At 42.1% G+C, this 21,947-nt stretch overlaps 1 protein-coding gene across 18 annotated transcripts in view; it reads left to right on the plus strand.

Annotated features, from left to right (window-relative positions):
* The window catches only part of LOC129193597 (protocadherin-15-like), a 346,331-nt gene that overhangs the window by 39,414 nt on the left and 284,970 nt on the right, over window positions 1–21,947 (plus strand). For 16 of the 18 annotated variants that reach the window (XM_054797865.1, XM_054797864.1, XM_054797866.1 and 13 more), the window contains exon 2: window positions 1,892–1,946. The exons of the other annotated variants lie outside the window; for them this stretch is intronic. The gene's annotated coding sequence lies outside the window, so the exon portion shown is untranslated. The remainder of the gene's footprint in view (window positions 1–1,891; window positions 1,947–21,947) is intronic. 18 annotated transcript variants of the gene reach the window in all.

Genomic DNA, 21,947 nt, shown 5'->3' on the forward strand with positions numbered 1-21,947 from the left:
CTGCTGTAATATGCAAAAGTGAATCTTACAGTACACAATGGTGTGAAAAAGTGTTACGTCTGGCGAAAAGAACATCATACCAATAGTAAAATATGGTGGTGGTAGTGCGGTGGTGGGTTGATTACTTGTGTATCTTTATGGGTCTTCAGGTGTGCATTAGCATGTGTGTGCGTGTCACTGTCATGCAGAAATGCTTAAGAGCTCAATTATTATTTTTTGTCGGCGTTTATGGACGTCGTCCAGACATTTGATGACTTGTTTGCACCCTTTGTTCATGGTTGGTGTTCTGCTCTCATGGTCTGCTTCAGAATGTCATGTTGTACATGTCGGAATTCATAAACTGTAAGTGCAGTTCTAGTGAGAAGATGGTATAAAATGCTTGATGTGTGCTGACTTTTGTGAGCTACTGTACAAGATACTGCATGGTTCACAGTACTCTCAACGGTCCACCTAATTTATCTCTTTGATGTGGAAAACCCTGCTGCCCGGTGGTCCTTTTTGTGTCCCACACAAATCTTTCACGAAACACTTCATTGGCAAAACTTTTGTAGTGCTTGTGGGCCGGTCGATGAGCGCTGTAAATAGTACCGCATGCCATTATGACCCATTTATGTCCACAATGACTGCGAATTGCTTCTGTGACTTCCTGCCTGTTTGGTTTGGTTTGGAGGAAAAAAATAATCTCCCAATTTTTTGGAGGGATTACCGCACATTGTTGAGTTGCGTGCAGTGATTTGCCTTAACCAGCACTTCTGTCACTCTCACTCTCACGCACAAACACACCAGAAGGGGAGAGAGAGGAAGCATTACTGCTGGGGTGCGTGCAAAAAGCCCCCATGTGCTGCAAAAGAAGGGAGCCACAGATGGAAATAGATGTTTAGGTGGCTTAGAGGAATTTTGCAGGTAATAAAAGATGTCAACATTATACAGCAGAGCGAAATGTCCAACCGTTGCATTCTGGGACATTTGCCAAGCTCAGATTGTATTCCCTTTTTTTCAGTTCATTCTTCATTTATTTTCCGCTCAATCTGTATTGCCAGTAAAAGTGTAAAAATATGTTAACCACTGTTGAGAAAAATACTTAAAAAGTGCGATGACAAAGGGAGAGGGCACAATTAGTCGTTTTGCATGCATCCCATTTATTAAAACATGAAGAAGAAAACAAAACACAAGTGTAAAAAGAAGTTCACACTAATGGAATGTGAGCTAGAATATTTGACAAGTATTCATTTACTTTTTATTGTATTTTTCTTTGTATAAATGTAAATTAGGGGTGCACCAACCATAATGAGTGAATTGTGATGTCATACCGCTAAATCCAATAACATTAAAAATAGCTCAGCTAATCAATAATAAAAAATAAAAAAAAGATTATCCGTACTGTGCAGGTGAGCAAATCAAGCGCTTCATTTGTCTCCTGCCTGTGACGTTAACGGCCTGTCGTAACTTCCCCTGAGCTCACTTCTAAACAAACATTCACTTTCTGAGGTGGACGCTTTGCATGCTAGTTGTACCAAACGCTCTGCGATGAGGGGAAAAAAAAAACATCGAGCACACCAAAAATCAGGCACCTGATAAGTGCCGCCTCTGCATTGTGGGTAAAACGATACCCCACAAGAAGTAAATGGGTCTGTTTTTCTCATACTACCGTAGCTGAATATTGTTGTCTGAGTAATATCAATTGACCTAGACTTTTTAACATTCCTCACGACAAAATAAGTCATAAAAGTATGTGTAATTTGTGCTGATATCGGAGTGATATCAGCATTGACCAATACTGTATTCAAGGCTGCAATATCGGCAGTGAATTGGAAGTGAAAGAGTATCGGGAGACCCCTAATTTCATTTACAAGGCTAATGCTTCTAACGCGTCCATGTTTTTCATCCATAGGTGCATACGTCTGAGTGAACGGGAGATGTGGTGTCATCAGCCAAACTCCAATCAGGTATTTCCTCCTGCTTTTCTTAACGTTGGCAAAGGAGTGACGTGTGGATATGCATGCAGGACGTGTCCTTGGTGCGTTATTACTCGAGTCAAACACTCAAGAGCTCTCAGGTGGACCTGAGCGGCACATCCTGTAGACATAGTGAATGGGACAGGGTGGGACTTTGGAGAGTTTGAAGGCATTGCTTTACTATGTTTTATTCATGTCCCTTAGATGATTCATGCTGACATGTGCTGATGCTCTCAGTCTTGAGCAAATCTCTTGCCATCATAAAATTGCTTGTCCAGGGTCTGCTTGGTAAATATTTAAGGGGGGCACACATCATTCCTGACCATTCCCTCGATAGTCAGTGACCTGCTTGCCCTCGGAGTTTGACTCATTTTTGACTGGGACATTGCTGTCAAGCTACAGTGTACTGTAATGTACCTCCTAGATAACCACAGCTACACATGCATATTTAAGGAAAGAAATATACAGTTGATATATACAGTTTCATTTATATATATATATATCTATATATCTATATATCTATATCTATATTTCTATCTATCTATATATATATATATATATATATATATATATATATATATATATATATATATATATATATATATAATAATATATATAATATAAAATATACAGTTTTGATTGTCAAACCTACATTCTTCCTCAGAAGCGTCACCTGGTCATTGTGACGTGTCGCTTTATGAGGCGATCCACCAGTCGTTGCCGAACCCTAATCCTAACATCCTAACCCTTACCCCCCTAATCCTATCCTCCTAATTCTAACCCGTACCTGCCAAACCAAACCCTGATCTCCTAACCCTAACTTCCAAATTCTAACCGCACCTACAAAACCTAACCCTAACCTTCTAAGTCTAACCTCCTAACCCTAATCCTAACCTCCTAATTCTAACCTGTACCTCCCAACCTTAACCTCCTAACCCTAACCTCCCAACTGATATACTCCTCCCCCCCAAAAAAAAACTTTACTGGTTGTAAGAAACTGGACCTATATTGAATAAGACGGCAGAATAGAAGCTAAAAATTGAATTCTTTATCCTCCCGTCACGTTCTTCGTTTTTCTGCAAACTTTGCCCAACTCTTTGTTACCCCCAGCCTCACCAGCTCTGCCATCCCTTTTTCAAATAACCAGCACACACCGCAGGCCTTTTGAGTAGTGTGTGAGATGGATTTGCAAAGGATGGCTCATATCTCAAAAAGCACACGCTTGCACACCCAGGTCTTGTATTTTAGGGGTAGTAATAACACCCGCAAGCGGGCTCAAAAGTCTGCCAGCAGGCCGTAACGCTGTGGCAAGATGGCGGCACTGGAGACCCACAAGGCTGAGTGTTCTATCCAGTGAGGTGAACTATGAGTTGATCATAAAAGCTCAATGTGGTGCTGAAATGAAATCAGCTTGGTGCCAAATGCTCAGTCAGCGTTGCTGTGCTTGGCTTTTCTGGTGGTACCAAAGAAACCTCAAGTGTCTCTTGAATAACTTGAATTTTGCCCTAAATTTGGAAATACGACACAGGAAATGTTTCACCATAAATGCTCTAGTTATAGCCAGCGTGTTTATTGACCTACAGTGCAAAGAGGACGAGCTATAAACTGGGAGCAGGCGTTGAAAATGGAGTGCGATTTGGAGTGAATGAGAAAGGGGAAAGGAACACGTAGCTTTTGTTGATCACATGGTCATTTAGGTTACGCCATTGTAGGGAAACTTTAACGCATGCACACACACGCATGCACATGCAAACGCGCACACACAGTTTGTTCCAAATGTGATAATTGTAAACAGTTCATGGAGTTACATTTGCAAATAAATTGTTATTTTGATGTAAAACAACCCTTTTTGTATTGTTTATGTTGTGGTGCAGTTGTTTAGATATTTGAGCTGTCGCACAAGCAAAACATTTGCGTCAAAATTGAAAGTCATGCTTGAAATGTGTCTTTTCACAAAAACTTGTTTTTGTCCCTTTTTTTGTTGAGAGCTGATATTTTCCCGAAACTTACCAATGTTCTAATGCTGATTCCTAAAGAACAGAAAAAGGTAGAAACAAACTTATTTTTTTCTAGTCTAATCAGTTGTTCATGTGACAGCATGGGCGGGGATAACCAATGAACCTGAACCCAAGTAATTGCAATTGATGTGAGAAGAAATCAGAGTACCTGGAGAAAAGCCACACACAGGGAGAACATGCAAACTCCACACATACTGTAGATGCCCAACCCCAGGTCTCGACTGACTGCGTGGCTAACATGCTGCCGTTCTGCGCTCCACCGAGAGCCATTTAAGTTATTCACGTTTTACCTTTTTTACGCTGCGTGTCATTGAGTGAAATTGCAGCTCAGGCTGCTTGAGTGCTTTGGTTCGGTGGCTCTTAATCAAAAGGTGCCTTTTGTTGATTTACCATATAGATGAGTCATCTTTTGTTCCAAGGCGTGAAGCCTGACGAGCGACACCGGTGGCTTTACTTCATTCATCTCTTCATTAAGCTCCTCTTATCTTGTCAGGGGAATTCTATCAGAATAGCAGTGCAGGAAAACCGTAGCACTGCTCTTTTAATAATCCTCTTGTATGCACTGACTGCATTTGAATGAAAAGATAATCATGGATGGAGCAAGTCTTGCTTTATAAACTGTAGGACAGTTCAGCTCAGCTGTATAATGACCTGAAAGTCAGGCTATTAAGGGACCTCCATGTCATGTTTGTGTGCTCATGCCGTGAATAGAGAGAGATTAAAACATCTGTCAACCTGCAGTGTGCTGTTTTTGTTTGGAAATACGTATAATCCCATCTTTAAATATTTCAAATTGAGGTTGAAGTCGTTTTCCCGCAGTAGTCACAAAACTCCAACACAGTCACAGCACAGGCGCACTGCCTGGGAAGCACCGTGCAACCAACAGTGGAGGGAAAAACATACCTGTCAAGTTGCACAAAGCCGCTGTGGTGCATGAGCTCACAGTAGACATCAGCCAGCGGTCTTTTGCTTTTTCTTTGGGATTTTCCCTAAAAGAAGCAAATACAGGAAGCATTAGGACACTTCTTTTTACACTTAAACATGAAAGTTTACAGGCATGAGGCCAATGACAGTGGTACACGACGTGCATGACTATGAAAGAATGTCAACATGACTTGACATATTGCCTGTTTCAGTTAAGACTTGTTAAGACTTGTTAAGACATGACACTGGAACAGATGTATTCTATTTACTCCTATGTATTTATTTTTATAACAATTGTTCAATTTTAAATTTGAAAGACAAAACAAAAAAATAACTTCAAAGCTCCACTGTACTTTTTTTCACCAAAGTTGTTTACAATGAAATGAAATGAATCGCCTATTATGCTGCAACGCATTATTACTGGGGACGTCACAAGATCTTGTGGGATTAAAACGAGTGTGGATTTCTCGTTCAGAAAAAACGTCTTGATGGCACCAGGCCAGAGACAATAATAAATAAATTAATTAATCACACAATAAATGAAAATGTACTGGATAATCAATATATTGCCATGTGCATGCGTGTCTGTTTTTCTCGTCTCTCGCCTCCGAACTGGTGAGCCCTTTTGTCTCTTTGTCTCGGTGGGTGGAGGCGGGGCCGCTAGCATCCACAGAAGAGTGCAGAAGAGTGTAACTACTAGACATTAAATTAGTAAATTGCAATATATTGTCATACATTTTTTCATTGTACTTTTCTTGAAAGTGCAGTTGTCCCTCGCTACATCACGGTTCCCATCACTCTATTGTGTTTGTTTTTTTAAATTACTGTTTCATGGTTGAATGTGGCCTAGTATTGTTCAAAACTTATACAGGTACATGTGCATGGCTCAGATCAAGGTGTTACATTTTGGGTAAAATGTCAAACTGGTGGATAGACCTTGGTAATGTTATCAACACAAACTTCAAACATTGCAAAACACACACCCAACATACAAGAGCTGGAGACATCTTCCATTTCCCATAGCAACCCAAGTTCACTCTTCTTAAATGTAAAGCACATAACTTGGTGTTGACTTTCTGCTGTTATCTCTGCATAGATTTGACTTTTGTTAGAAAAGTAACTTCTATTTGAGAGAGTATCATAAAGTAAATAAAAACAAGTGACAAATCTAGATCTTGAGTTAAAGCTCTGAAAATATGGCAAAGAAAAATGGACCTTCAGTCCTTACCATGCCATTGTTGTATCACTACAAAGACTACAAATCCCATCAGCCGTTCTTAAGACTGTAATGACATCAACTTTGACCTATCAACTCCACAATATAAGCTAATCATTGCAGCACTGTGGCAACATGAGCCAGGATTCAGTGAAATGCACTGAGTGATTGGTTCTTGAATTATCATGCTAAAGACCTAAAATTATAAGGCCATCTTTGACCTCCCATGAGGGACACGCCGATCGCTTCCGGGTTAAATACGGAGCAATTTATCAACGAACACGCTAGAATTTATTTGGTTCGGATAAATGTCAACGACATATAATATGACAGATAAAAGTAAGTAAAATCCGACTAGTAATGATGAATAATTTTGCCCACTTTGCGTGTTTTTTTCGCCGCTTCGTGCACACGACACGAACGGCGACCTACGAGAGGTAAAAACAACGGCTGTCAAAACGAGTTCTCACATGGAGAGGTTGAGGTGACTCGGGCATCTCGATGCCTACTGGTGAGGTGTTCCGGTGCAGGGGTTATGTATCGCTGCTGGCCTGGGAACGCCTCGGTGTCCTCCCGGTGGAACTGGAAGAGGTGACCGGAGACCGGGAAGTCTGGACTTCCCTACTGACAATGCTGACCTGGACCCGCATAAGCAGAAGAAAATTAATGGATGGATGGATGCAACATGGCAGCATAAATGTAAAACAGACAGGTAAAAATGAGGCCTTTGGTAAAAAAGCTTTGGTGTAAAGTAGTTTCACCCTTACCTTTATTACACTCTTATCTCCCTTATGTCCTTTATCCTCTTATCTGTCATGGCCGACACAATGTAACGCTGTCAAAAAGAGATAAGAGGAGAGCGGGCATCGTAGAATTAGCAAGAGGGTGATGGGGGGTGGATAAGGGATGAGGAAAATACAGATTTAATAATGTTATATCTGTACATGAATCCACCTCAGCTCTTAACTGTGTTGGAAAAGTCCACTTCTCATCAGTAATCTCATGCATGAAATCTAGTCCAGTGGTCACCAACCTTTCTGAGCCCAGGATCCCCGGTCTCGGCTGTGAACCTGTGACGAATGACGAATGCGCCACAAGCCGCGGCCGGCCATCCCTACTTTTGTGCATCTTAGTCGGGGTGGGGCTTGTGGCGTGGACTCTATGAGCAAACTACATCTGGGTGTGTTGGCTCAGTGTCGTGGGTGAGCGATGGTGGTTGAGTACTGTCGTGCACGCAGGCACATCACTGCACTCTGTCACTCCCATGTCTTCCTCTCGCTCAACACCTCTGCACGCTGCTCACTCAGCCTTTTTTCCCGCGATGCGAAGTGAGCGGGTGTACGTGCGCTGGTATCTCTGGCCGGGTTTTGGGGACTGGGCTCCTGGCTGGAGCCTGCGGGTTGCTGCCTGGAGATCGGCGAGGCGTTCGGGCATTTTCAGTGGTCAGAATGAGTGCCTGTTGGCCACCCTCCAGGAGACAAGCACCAGACTCCATCGCCAGAACAACAAGCTTTTATTGCAGGTTTAAATGGTCTCGCAACAGGCACAATATAATAACACAATAATAATAATAATCAAAATCACTTGGGCTCAACTCTGAATCCCCGATGTGACTTCCTGGACTCCACACATCTGTCCACCCCACAAATGAGCATGGGTTTTATGTCTTATATGTTTCATTTGCTCTTATTATGTCTACTATATTGGCTAATAGTATAGTGTAAATGTGACTATAGGGGTGTTATTTCATGTCTAGAGGGCTCTAATAATGTTAAAAAGTGTATTTGGAAGTTGGTAAACATGTTTTGTATGTCTTATATCACTTATTTTCTCTTATTACGTCTACTATATTGGGTAATAGGAGTGTAAATGTGACTATAGGGGTGTTATTTCATGTCTGGAGGCCTCCAATAATGTTAAAGTATATTTAGAAGGCGGTAAACAGGTTTTTTTATGCTCTAACTACCAAAATATTCCATTTATAAATGAGAAATCCTACTTTGGGGAAATTCACTGATCACAGTCTGGAACCAATTAACTGCCATACATGATGGCTTGCTGTCTATGAAACTACTTGAACAGAGTTTTCCATGGGTCACACGTGACATCTGCTAGTTTCTCTGAGTCGTGGAAGATCCTGACCCGTGTTTGCAACACTGATATCAGTCCTTGACCTTTTGAGTGGAAGGAAATAAAGATGTGATGATTGAATTGTACATGGATCCCCTTCAACATGACTAATCTCATGCGTGTTCCTCTGAGTCAAAGAAGACACTCAGGAGGTCGTGACTCATGTGAATGTGACATCATTGTCATCGATCTTTCAGAAAGACCTCAAAATGAGTTCCTATGGATTTCTACTCCACCGAGTTTCAAATGTGAAGCCCCCTGCGCTTGTTGTGCCAGCGGTGGTCCGGGTGCTAATAAACTCTCTGAACTTCTTGGGCCGCCTTTGGTCACAAAAGGAATGAGTCAAAACAAAACAGCACCATCCCTCGGGCTGCCTGCGAGGGAGGACTGGAGAAAGCTAAAAGGGGGAAAGTGCGAGGGAACATTTTCATTACAGCCATCAGTGGGGGCTTGGTTAGCCTCGGGGCTTTCTGAATGACTGCCCCCCCCCTTTTCTCCAAATGTGGTCCCTTTTTTAGCCCATGTGAGTCGCCTGAAGGCTTCACACCCCAAAAGTATGTGCTGTCGCACCACTTTATGTCAACATTATTAGCAAATAGCAAGTAGCATGTTTAAGGGGGTGCCCATCACAACGAGGGGGGTGTCCCACCGAGTCTTTGAGCATGAACTGATGAAGCCTGCTCGGATGAGAGGCGAAACGTTTTCTAAGTAGGGGTGTCCCGATCCCATCTTCAGGATTGGGATCGGCAGCCGAGCCGCTGTATTTGTGAAGATCGGATAATATCGGCTTCCGCCACAATATCGGCCCGATACGGTTGCCGTATCACGTTAGTAACTCTGGAGTGTTGGAGCCACACTCCAACATGGTAGGTGTGGTAATGCGCCTCAAAGCTGGTTGCAAGAAGAACAAACGCAACACCACCATGCAGACATGTCCGTGGTGTACCGTGGTGAAGTTACTTTCACGTTGGACGTCTGATGTTGGGCTCGGAGCTACAGCGGTAGATCCCTCTCACTGTGCCCGAACTGCTGCGTCATGGTCAAGGGAGCTCGCAAGGGAAGTACCGCTCTAACCGCTGGTTGATAACAGGGACCTTACAAACACTACTAAACATGCCGAAACGGCGGCGAGAAACCTTGGAGACTCTTCTGTTACGGAGCGTGAACGGAAGCTAGCGGGGTCCGCTTAGTTTAGCTAGTGCAGCTGTGTGTGCGTGACTGGATGAGTATGTTTTCACCTTGTTCTTTTTTCCTGCTTTAATGGAAAGACCATTTTACAATCCCCACTGACGACATGCAAAAAAATCGAATCGGATCGGAAGCCAAAAATGTGGATCGGGACATTCCCACTTCTAAGACCACCTGAACCAGTCCGGTTGCGGTCAACTGGATGCCCTGAGGATACAATGACCTGCATGAATGAGATTGTTCACAGGCATATTTTGCTATGAATGCTGACATACAGCTGAGAAAGACAGTCATTCACTATTTGCACAGGAAACACCAACTACCCAACGGCCAGACGCTTTGTGGATTTCCATCATAGTAATCCAGTCTAAGAGCATGTGGAATAGAACATATACCAGACAAAAGGAAACAGGATCAAAGACTTGAAACAATGTGAGACCTTTTGCATTTATGAACTTCAAGCCACGAAATAATGAGGACATTGATTTCACTGTATTTTTATAGACTGATGTCTTCTTTTTTGTGTGTGTTTGGGGTTAACACAGCCATCTGGTGGTGTTATGGCCACTTAGGTGTGCTTTCCACGATGACACACCCTCTTGCAGGTGGAGAAGCCCTATTGGTGAAGACCTGATTTAAAGCCACATGGTATACTTTGACATTTGTTTGTCCCCCTGATGGCTGAAATGCGTTGGAGCTGAATAAGTCCCTTTAAGAAATGCCATAAAAAAGAAAGGCATTTTAACAAGGTTAGAGTGTGCCTTTTTGAGTATTTCCTGTTCCTGTTCCAAAGAGACGTTTCTTCATTGTGACTTCTGCACTTTCTGGAGGTCCTGATAGCATTCCTCTTTCATCCTTTTTTACCTATAGATGATAGCTGGAGGATTTATAGGTGTTTTTGTTTTGATTCTGTGCCTTTTGCACGACATGCATGGAATTGCAGCAGTCTGGCGTTTCCGCACTAAAAGCCTTTTTACACCCAGGATCATTTGTCATGCAGAAGTGTCACACAGCAGTGAAGTATAGCGCTCAGCAGCAGGTGTGGACTACAACCATGCAATTTCATTAAACATCAACATTCCCCCTCAACTGAAATGTTGACCTTCGCTGTATTAACCGTGACCCTTTGCTAAATCATGCTTTAGCCTACGCAATGTGGCAAACAGACACTCCTGTTGTCATTTGCTAACATGCTAACGTGGTTGACGTGACACTGTAGCACAAGATTTCTGGAGCTAGCGCTAGCGATAGACCGTTAACATCTAGCATCAAATCGGGCTCTTTTTCCCATGTGGACACTTAAATCACATATACATTTCGTGGTTTCTTGTTTTCATCTTAAATGTGTGTATATGGTGATTTTGATGAATGAAAAGGCTGCCTTTCAGTATTATATTAGCTAGCCAGGCTGTCATATGCTACGTGGCTAGCTTGGCTGATTTGAGTGACATAAATGTGTAAAAGGCGAAGTATATTGTGAATTTGGCCAAAAAATATACATTTTATATGTGTGTGTGTTTGATGATAGATAGATAGATAGATAGATAGACTACTATCTCTATCTATCTATCTATCTATCTGTGCAGTGTGGGACAAAGTAAGATGGTGCATTCAAGGACTGTCGAGGAAAGCTCTCTGCTCGCAACAAACAATATAAATATGCAAAAATGACAAAACTACTGGGATTTCTAACTGCATATTGTTTTTTGACTAAACGAATGGGGCATAACTGATACATTTACATAACATTCAATGTAGTTATTTGCTAATTTGATTTCTTTTTAAAGATAAAAGTTGATTGAAAACGTTTTTGTTTTTTTTTAATTCTCCACTGAAAGTTTCCTGGTGGTTGGGGACCCGTGAACTAGTCAACTATAAGACACCCCTAGCACATACTGTATATATTTTGCTATTTTGATTTTATAAATGCTTACAAACTTTAAGAGAGTAATATATAAAACATGTTTGTTAGACCGTAGCGAAAACAAAGCATTGGCTCAAAGCTGCACTCTCCTTTATTTTGTAGTCCAAAAAACCATTACAGTCATCCCTCGTTTACAGCATCTTATTGGTTCCAGACCCGACTACGTTATAGGATTCAATATTAAGAAATGAATATTTTCATAATTAAAGCATAGAAAACCTGCTTATGACTTTCTAAATACGACATTTAACATTATTGGAGCCCTGTAGACATGAAATAACACCCCTATAGTCACTCTTATGCTGCAGGGACTCAAGACGGCTGCTAGCTAAAGAGCTAACAAGCTAGGAAGATAGTGAGATAACAAGCTAGTGAGCTAACCAGTTCGCCTCAAATTTATTTCTTGTAAACTGAAGAAGCCAAGAACGCACCACTTCCACATTAAATGGGAGGAGAACTATTATTCAGTCTATGACGTGGGACATGCCATGGCTGACTTCATGGCTTCATGCAGTGTTAAGGTAATGTCATGTAAGCTAATGTCTCAATGTTTTGTGTCATTACTGCCACCTAGTGACCACAGTACTACATATGACTTGTATTTACTGTACATACTGTATGTCCGGACTATCATAGTCTACCACCAAGCTGCCATCATTTATTCAATAATTAATTTCTGTAAAACTGCGATAAAGCGAAGGAACAATCCCGAAATACTGGGAGCAACGACTGTTTATTGTGAAAAAGCAGATGTTATTTTCCTCTACTCTCGACTTGTGCTCTTGGTTACTTGTTTTATGTGACCTCTTCTCAGCCTTTACTCACTGCAGTCTCTTGCCGATGTTTTTTTTTTTTTTTTTTTTTTGGGGGGGGGGCTTTTTTTCGATCTGCCTTTCTTTCCCTTCCTTCTTCCTTACTGACTCACTGAGTGGCCCTCGACCTCCAATTATCACACAAGCTGTCAGTGCAAAAACGATGAATGTCTCTTGACACTTCCTGACTCAGAAGTCCCGCTGGCATTTCCATTTGCACAAAGCCAAATTCAATCTTTCTCCTGGCTTGAGTGGGCCTCAACCGCAGCCTGAGGACAAAAGGAAGCTGCAGAAACAACAATCGTTAGCACCTGTTTGCGCTAACACTCCGTATCGTTCACGTTGTGTCACAAGTACGTATTAGAGCAGTTGGAATGAACTCGACAATGAGGCCTGCAAAACTGCAGGGTGGGGGTGTGCATGGTTCCCACTGCAGAGGTTTGTTTAAATCCTGCTGCCAGCATAAAATACTTTTAACCTGAGTGGGAAGCAGCAGCTGCCCACTCACCGTAGCCGGTCCTCGTTGTCCTTAGCTTCTGAACTCATAGAAAAGAAATGAGAAATGTAGAAAATGTGTCTTTGGAGGCAGTGAATGCCGCCGCTCTCTCAAGGACACTTGGTTGCGTCCACTTCAGAATAAAAGAACGAGCTTGCTTACTCGCAGCTTTCACCCATTCGTCATTTCACACATTTACAAGAAATAGTCCAGAAATAAAGACATCTGGAAATGTAAAGTTACATTCTGAAGGAGAAATACTTTAAGTTAGACGCCAGAAGCTCCAAGCTACTTAAAAGAAAAAAAAATTGAGAATCAAGACGCTAACTTTGCTACCTGAGGGAACCTCACTCCATCAGCTTTCCATTTTTATACACTCCTCATCAAAAGGTAAAGACCAGTTGAAAAATGTCAAGAATGTTTGCACTGTTGGATCTTAAGGAGGTTCCAGTAGAGCTTCAAAATGCAAAAAGAAGAAATGCGAACAATTTATTGCAAAGAAGCCTCGAAGTGAAATAGGCTGCTCACCAAACGTTGAAGAGCTCAGCCTTTAAAAGGCAAAATGTTGTTAAAAATGTGGATTGAAGGTGATGTAGTGTCAGGTATTCACACTGTCATCATCTCTTGATGCCAAAGGCAAAAAAGCTTTCTCTCTTTGAAGGCGGTGGGATTGCTGAGCTGCATAAGCAAGGCTTCTCTCTCGCTGGGCACCATTGCTGCTGAGCTTGGACGCAGTAAGACAGTCATTCCAAAAACATCCTGAGGCTCATGGAACAAACAAGTCAAGTGGTAGACCCAAAAAAATGAGCCGGAGATCACATTGGCTGTCCGTCAAGACACGGGACCATCCTCGGCCCAAATGAAGGTTGGTACTGTTGCCGAGTGCAGACTCCACCTGCCAGAGAAGAAACAACATCTTCAAAGGCCTGGTCTCCTTCAAGGTGTGGAATTAGCAGGAGAGCACCAAACATGGGACATTGAAAGGTGGAAGAAAGTTTGATTCTCCCTTGACGGTCCTGATGGCTTCCAACATTACTGGCATGACAAGGAGATCCCACCTGAGATGTTTCCCACCATCATGATCCTTCAATGGAACAATGGGGCTTCAGGTTGTGCAGGGGTGTCAAACGGCAGCCGGCTATGTGGAGATGTTGCAGGAGGCATCTCTCATGACTGCAGGCCCTGGTCTGTGTGGTAATGATTGGCTTTTTCAACAGGACAACGCTGCACTTCACAAAGAGGAATAAGCTCACTCTTTTGGACCATCCTGCGTGTTCCCCTCATCTGCTGTAAATCCAATGGAGAACATTCACTCCGATCATTACGCTATAGAACCAACACGTTCAAGTGTTGAGACAGATGCACAGAGTGAAATCTCTTGTCATCCAGCCTGTTTGGTAGAGAGAGGAGGAAAACAAAGACGCATGCACATGTCAGTAATCACGGCCAGCGAAATGCTGCTTGTTTTCGTTAATTGATTTATTGATTATCGTGACAGGCCTACGTGTTGCTTATTTCAGCATTGGCCTCATTTTGCAGTGTTTATTCGTGGCATGACACTAAAAGAAGGATCATCAAACACCAGGTCACCTGACATTGCTTTGAGGGAAGACCTGGTGCCGATATCGGTATCGGAAATGGAGGACATTATGTGGGACATCGGTAAGAACGCCAGTAACGGGCATCTCCAGTCAATCCACCACTGCTGTCATTGCAGGGCTCGCATTTGAACCGTGAAGCTGTTTTGCGTGGCTCGATGCGTGTACTTTCATACCTGGCTGCGTTCCTGTGCGATTGCTTCCAGGGAGCTTGCAGGCACCAGGACTAGCTTGGTGCGCACCCCCACACTCCGGGGAAAAGACACTTTCAATGAGAATCAATTTGTCCCGAGCAGAAAACAATGTTCAAGATGAAGCATGCGTGTGTTTTTCTTCCTCTTCCTCTCGCTTCCTGACTTGCCCTTCTGTTTGGGAGTGCTGGGAGCTTGCGGGGAACACGCTGGTTGAGATTGCCTCCTTTGTTGACTCAGACATGCGAGGAATTGTGTGCATTTTCTGCTTATCCCAATGCGGCTGTGCTAGCAGAACTGCGTCTCTGGAAGGTTTATTGTGTCATTGACTCAAAGCGTGCCAATGGATCACCTCAAATGGACTGATTCTCCAGTGAGAGGATGATTCATCTCAGCAGAATGACTTCTTACACCGTCCTCGTGCACCTTGCTTTTTGCAGAGGTTGACACGCCTTCAAGAGGGGGATGTCCAAGGTGTGGCCCCGGTGCCATTTCTGTCCCACAGCTGGGTTTTCATTGGCCCTCGCTGTCGTTTAAAAATAAAATGAAATCATTACAAACAAGACCTAATATTATATATGAGACTAAGATGTTTTCTTCATATAAAAGAGTGTGTACTGAGTACCTGCAGTCTTGGAAACAATGCAAACAACAAACCACCCTTATTTCTTCAGTTTCTTGTTCATTTTAATGCCTGATACAAGTAAAGGTGCATTTGTTTGGACAAATATAACTATGACAACAAAAATAGCTCATAAGAGTTCATTTTTTGGCAGTATGCTATAGCTATTGATGGAAGTGATTTTGGCTATTGTCAAGAAAAGCATGGAAGTTGCTAGATATCAGCTCTTATTACTAGCTATCTGTGTTATCATCGTCATATTTGTCCTAATGAATGCACCTTTAGTTGTACCAGCCATTAAAATGGGTCAATAAACCAAAGAAACAAGGGTGCTCTCATCATTTTTTTCCCTGGCATAAGACCTGCGTGTAATGTGAAGCCCAGTCACAATCATGTTGTTCATGCGGGTGGACTGTTCCAAATGATCAATCTTTTGCACGTCATTTACAATATAATGCCATCCTTTTAGTAGCCTGTTCCTCAAGTTTCCAAATGTTGCATGACTGAGTTACATCTTGCACATGCAATTATGTTTATTTATTAGGGGTGTCTCAAGATGTATCGTGCAGAAAAAAAACAAAAACAAAAACAGTCTCGTGGGCAGGAGGGCTGGGACAATCATGAATAAAAGAAAATGAAGTGGATAATCAATATATCGCCATGTGCATGCGTGTCTGTTTTCCTCATCTTCTGCCTCCAAACAGGCAGGAAGCGGTTTCACTCTGTGCATGGCTTTCACCACCTTGCCATGTTTGTTCCACAGAACAACGGCATGAACGGAGTGAACCCTTTTGTCAGTCATACGGTCTCGGTGGGTGGAGGCGGGGCCGCTAGCATACACACAGAGTGCAGAAGAGTGTAACGTAGTAGAAATTAAATTAGTAGACTGCAATATATTGTGATTTTTTTTCATTGGAATGTAATATTAAAATCTCGTCTCGTCACAACACCGAAGACCCAATCTGGTGTATCGTCTCGTCTCGTGAACTGAGTGCCTCGTGACATGTTTCAGATGATATAGTTGTCATATTGTACCGAGCAGCCCCAACATTTACACTATGTCACATCATGCCCAACATCATGTCGCATTTCCGGTTCTGTGGTTATCATCACACTTTTCGTCTTTACCTCTCACTGGTACCCTTCTGTTGTCCAAAAAAGCCAGAATATAGAAAAACACGTTTAGTTATCTTTTGAATGCTCACGTGACGTCATGTGTGATGTTGGTTTGAAGTAAACTGATTTTGAGGTCCATTTTTTCGGGAAATGTTGGTTCAACTCGACTTTTGGAGCGTTGGAGCCACTGAAACTGGCTTCAGTCAAACTGTGCAATGTACAAGTAGATTTCCAGTGAATTAGACAACTTATTAAACCCTCATAATGAATATAAGCAGTGCAGAAGAAAACACTATTACTGTTAGCATCACAAAGGAGAGCTCGGTAATGATGTTGTTGTTAAAGTGTAACTCCTTTTAATGAATTGATGAAAGAGGCAAAGTGCTTTTAGTAGCACAGACATAATAAGAAACATGCGTACACGTCATGCCGCCTCTGTGATTACTCACTAAAAAGACCAGACTTTATATATCCTTTAATCACATTTCTCCGAGCAGTGCCTTCCCTCCTGCCTGAACCCTTGGCACTTGTTTTCTCTGCTGCGCCACACACACCAGCGGGGGAATTAACACCGCGGCTCAGGCTGATTAATAGGCTGCTACTGCTAGAACTCCTCATACCAAAAACAAAGTTAGGAAGGCGATGTCATGCTGTTGAATCAGCCATTGCCAGGTGGAAATCTTGCCACATTTGGTCGTAAAATCGTATTATGAAGGGACCTTTTTGTGCAGCAATATAAACATGAGGAGAAATAATCGTTTCTTGTGTCAAAACCTCCTAGCATTTTACATTTGAACATGCCTAAGTGTCATGCAAGTGTAAAAATAAGTGAATAGCGGTATGTCAAACACTCTCTGATGATGAGGATGGTGTGATAATACGCCATCTTAACTCATTCAATACCGAAGACATATTTATACCTTTTTATGAACCCAAGCGCCCAATCCCAACAACGTATTCATACGTCTTTTACGGGTTTTTTGCACGAGTCAAAAAGAGATGATGACACAACTCTCCACTAATGCATTTCACTTTCACAGCATATTTAAGCCATAAAAACTGCTACAAGTTGGCAGAAGTGCATTTGACAAGAGCGCGGCATGCAGATGGAAAAATCACACATGACGGGAAGGAGGAAGTGGAAGAGCGTGGAGGAGTGTAGCGTGCAGAAGGTTACACATTGTAGGGACATTTTAACGCATGCGCACACACACACACACACACATGCACACCTATAGTTCAGTTCCAAATGTGGAAATTGTAAATAGTTGGTGGTGTTATATTTGTAAATAAATTGTATTTTTGATGTAAAAAAAACCAAAACAACAACAACAACTTTTTGTGTTGTTTATGTTGGTATAGTTGTTTAGATACCTGAGCTGACACGAAAGCAAAAAATATTTTTGTCAAAGTGAAAGTTAGGCCGGAAATGTTTTTCTCCCTTTTTTAGTAGGTAACTGATATTTTCCTGAAACGTACCTATGTTCTACTGCTGATTACTAAAGAACACAAAAAGGTAAAAGCAATTTTTTTTTTTTTGATGAAAAGTGTAATCTTTCTTTTGGTAGGTTCCATGTTTATATAACCATAGAACACAATATTCTGTGTGTCTTGAAACATCAGTCAAAATGGTCTAGAGCAGGAGTCTCAAACTCAAGGCCCGTGGGCCATTTGCGGCCCACCAAATCGTATCTTGCGGCCCGCGACTGGACATCAAAGAGTAGTGTAGCTGCAGCCTGCAACATCCGGGTAAGCTCAGTGTTACTTCCATACTTCCAGGGGTGAATAAAAACCATCACTGAACTAACAGTGGTGTTATCACATGAATGTATTGTGAACTGTATCGTATCGTGAGGTACCCTGAGACTCCCAGCCCTACTCCCAATATTTGATGCGGCCCAGCCTCACCCAGACTCTACCTCCACTGGCCCCCAGTGGAATTGAGTTTGAGACCAACCCCTGGTCTAAAGTGTCTTTTGAAAAATGGCTGAATGGCTGGAAAAACATTTTTGGATTACAAATGACAAGGCATTTTTAACATTTGATAAGTGACCATGCACATAGCAGTCATCGATAGCTGGTGGCTAGCTTCAGTGAGCAGCCTAGCCAGATGTATCTATCCATCTATCCATCTATCCATCTATCCATCCATCCATCTATCCATCCATCTATCCATCTATCCATCTATCCATCTATCCATCCATCCATCCATCTATCCATCCATCTATCCATCTATCCATTCATCCATCCATCTATCCATCCATCTATCCATCCATCTATCCATCCATCTATCCATCTATCCATTCATCCATCCATCTATCCATCCATCTATCCATCCATCTATCCATCTATCCATCTATCCATCCATCCATCCATCTATCCATCCATCTATCCATCTATCCATTCATCCATCCATCTATCCATCCATCTATCCATCCATCCATCCATGTAAAAAGAAGTATTCTGACACTACCAAGTTTACATGCTTTGAATGACATTTCTTCTTCAGCTTTTTAAAATATATTGCTTGGAATAAGTTTTGCACAAACAAACCCACAAAGCCAAAGAAAACATCATCATATGACGAGCTATGTTAGTCCTTTTTCTGGAAATTTCTAATTGTAATTACATTTTTCTTAAATGAATCAATTTAAATCATGTTTAAATTATAAACTATGAATTTAAATTCAAATTTACCACACCATGCCATGCCATACCATGCCATACCAAACCATACCATGCCATGCCATGCCATGCCATGCCATGCCATGCCATGCCATACCATACCATGCCATGCCATGCCATGCCATGCCATGCCATGCCATGCCATGCCATGCCATGCCATGCCATGCCATACCATACCATACCATACCATACCATACCATACCATGCCATACCATGCCATACCATACCATACCATACCATGCCATGCCATACCATAGCAACTTGATTTATAGCGCCCTTTAACCGCATATCTAATATAGTAGTTCAGAAGTAATTTGTTCTACGGAAGCGTACATAACTTTTATTCTTCATTTCCTACTAAATGTGCTGTGAGGATATCGTGACTGTGACATTTGATTGATAATAGAATGTGTGAAAGTAAGCGGCAGGCAAAAAGTCATCCTGACACTCCGTGTGTGTGTTTCCAACCACGCCAAGACATTTGATGACGGTGACAAGCTGTCATTTTGCTCCTTCTGGTTCACGACAACAAACAAAATGCTTTTCCTTCACTTGGATTTGCTGCTTTTCTGGTCCAAATTGGAGAATGTTTGCTGCAGTTTGCTTTCTGATTAGATTTTTTGTGTGAAGAAGACCTCCAGCTGAGTTGCTCTTAGTGCAAAAGTTGTTTTATTGAGCGTCGCAGGCTGCTACCTTTTACTCTGGATTTATTCAGTACAGCCGCTAAACAGAGAATATTGATGGGGGACTTTTTTGTTGTTGTGGGCTAAGCCGGGGGGAGTGCAAAAGGAAAAGGATTGTTGGTAATGTTGCAGGTGAAATCACAGCTAACTGCCTGCAACGGTGTTCTTCTTCTGCTTTCCAGACAGACCAGACTCATCGATTCTGCCTAATAATTATCAAGTGACGGCAAACAGCTTTTTGTTGGCCAAAACCACTTTACAGTGGAGCCTCCCATGATTGAACACTCCGAAATTGGTACAGCTTGGAGGAAAGCAAAATGTTCAATGATCATACGCAAAGCAAACCTTGTCATTTCCAACCATCAGCTTGTCTGACATCACATCAGGTCGGCAAATCCTGCGAGACATTGCTCGGTGAACATCGAAAGAAGGCGTGTCCTAACTTTTTCCACAGAGGGGCGTTTACAGAAAAAATGAAGGATGCCGGGGGCCACTTTGATATCTTTATATACCTTAAATTAATACATTCCCGACTATTGAGTGCAGCTGAATATTTGCCACACCCACCAAATTTAAAGAGACCAAATCGAGGCTGCACTTGTCTATAAACTGCAGGTGTCCATGCTTCAACACACACACACTGAACCAGGGCTCCTCAATCCAAATTGAGTAAGGCCTGTTTTCCACATTGAAGATTCAAACCTCATTTTGCCTTAAATAAATTGCATCAGACAGACCAGCTCACATGAATATGAAATATAATGAATATGAAACATAATGAAACTGTGCACATCTCCCTATTGTTTCAATACAACTCAATTAACTTGGCACCTACATTGCGTTTAGAAGAAAACGGAACAAAATTTCACAGAATTAATTAAAGGTTTGACTGTACAAATGACAAAATGAAGACAAGAGGATTATATTTGCAGTCAAATAAAACTGTGCTGGTTTTTCAGAAAAAATAACAACCAGAGAAGCACTCAGAGCGCAGACCCCCTATTAGGATTCACACCAAAATAATAACCCTACATTTTTTGGGTCAGTCTTTGATATTTTGTAGAACCTGTTGGAAACTTGTCCTGTATTTTTTCCCATGTGCTCTGACCATTTTTTGTGGCGTTATAGGCACAAAAGGCGAAATGGTCCTATCTCGCAATGTTAAAGAATCTTTGAAAAATTCCTGGACGCAGTCGGTGATCTGGATGACCCCCAAAATGTAATCCTCCTTATCCCATTTCCGACACTTCCTGAAAATGTCACCCAAATCCATTCAGAACTTTTCGAGTTATTTTGACCACAAACAAACAGGCAGAGCAGAACGCAGGCAAAAACATAACTTCCACGCTTGCGCTTGACAGAGGTAAGAAAAAAGTCGATGACTCAGTGTGAGTAGATATTGCCCGTGAATGCTGGAAAGCTGAAGCAAAACTGAAATGCTTCAGTTCTGAAAAGTTCTGAAAGGTGAAATGTAGAATGAATGTCGGAGTTGTTTGGAAGCTGGAGAGCTGAAGCTGGACTGAAAGGCTGAGGAAATACGCTGAAATGTATGTGCTGTTAAAATGCATAACTGGTGAACTGTAAAATGTATATATGGTCTTTATAAGAAGAAAATAAGCAGGCCGTTAAATGTAATATCATTTTTTTTAAACATGGTGATCAATTAGACGAGTCTTGAACTTAACCTTCAGGGTGGGAGACAACCACGCTCTACCAATTGAGCTACGTTAACCTGCAGAATAAGTGGACAGGATTTGTTAGGTGATGCTTCACTGGTAGTGGGTGCCATTTCATTCGTCCAACAGCAGAAATTGTAATGTTGGAACGTAAAAATGCAGACTTAATGTTGAAATATATAAACCAATGGGGTGTGGCTCCCCAGCTCAATCAATCACAATTCTCTCTCCTTAGTTCGACCATCAACTAACTAGTCTCCAGGTGGCGGTGATTAGATGACAGTGACTTCTGCCTGACATAATACAGTCTTATACAGCGCAGTGAATGCCCACACAGTAATTGAACCGGCAACTTCTGGGATGGGAACCAAGCACTGTACCACCTGAACCATGTCACCTCTGTAGACGCAGCAGAATGGGAGTATGTAGTAGTAGTGGGTGCCACTTAAATTGCCCATTCAGTACACGCTTTTACAGAAAATCTGAAATTACACTGAATGTGGGAATATTTTGAAAAGTCTGAATAAATAGCCGACCAGTGCAGGGTGTACCCCGCCTGTCGCCCGAAGTCAGCTGGGATAGGCTCCAGCATGCCCCCGCGACTCTAATGAGGATGAAGCGGTATAGAAAATGGATGGATGGATGGATGAATAAATAGCCACCGTGTCCCGAATGAGGTGAGCATTCTGACTTAGGGTTGGTTTGAGTAGGAG

Source organism: Dunckerocampus dactyliophorus, chromosome 14, assembly GCF_027744805.1.
Source record: "Dunckerocampus dactyliophorus isolate RoL2022-P2 chromosome 14, RoL_Ddac_1.1, whole genome shotgun sequence".
Classification (NCBI taxonomy): domain Eukaryota; kingdom Metazoa; phylum Chordata; class Actinopteri; order Syngnathiformes; family Syngnathidae; genus Dunckerocampus; species Dunckerocampus dactyliophorus.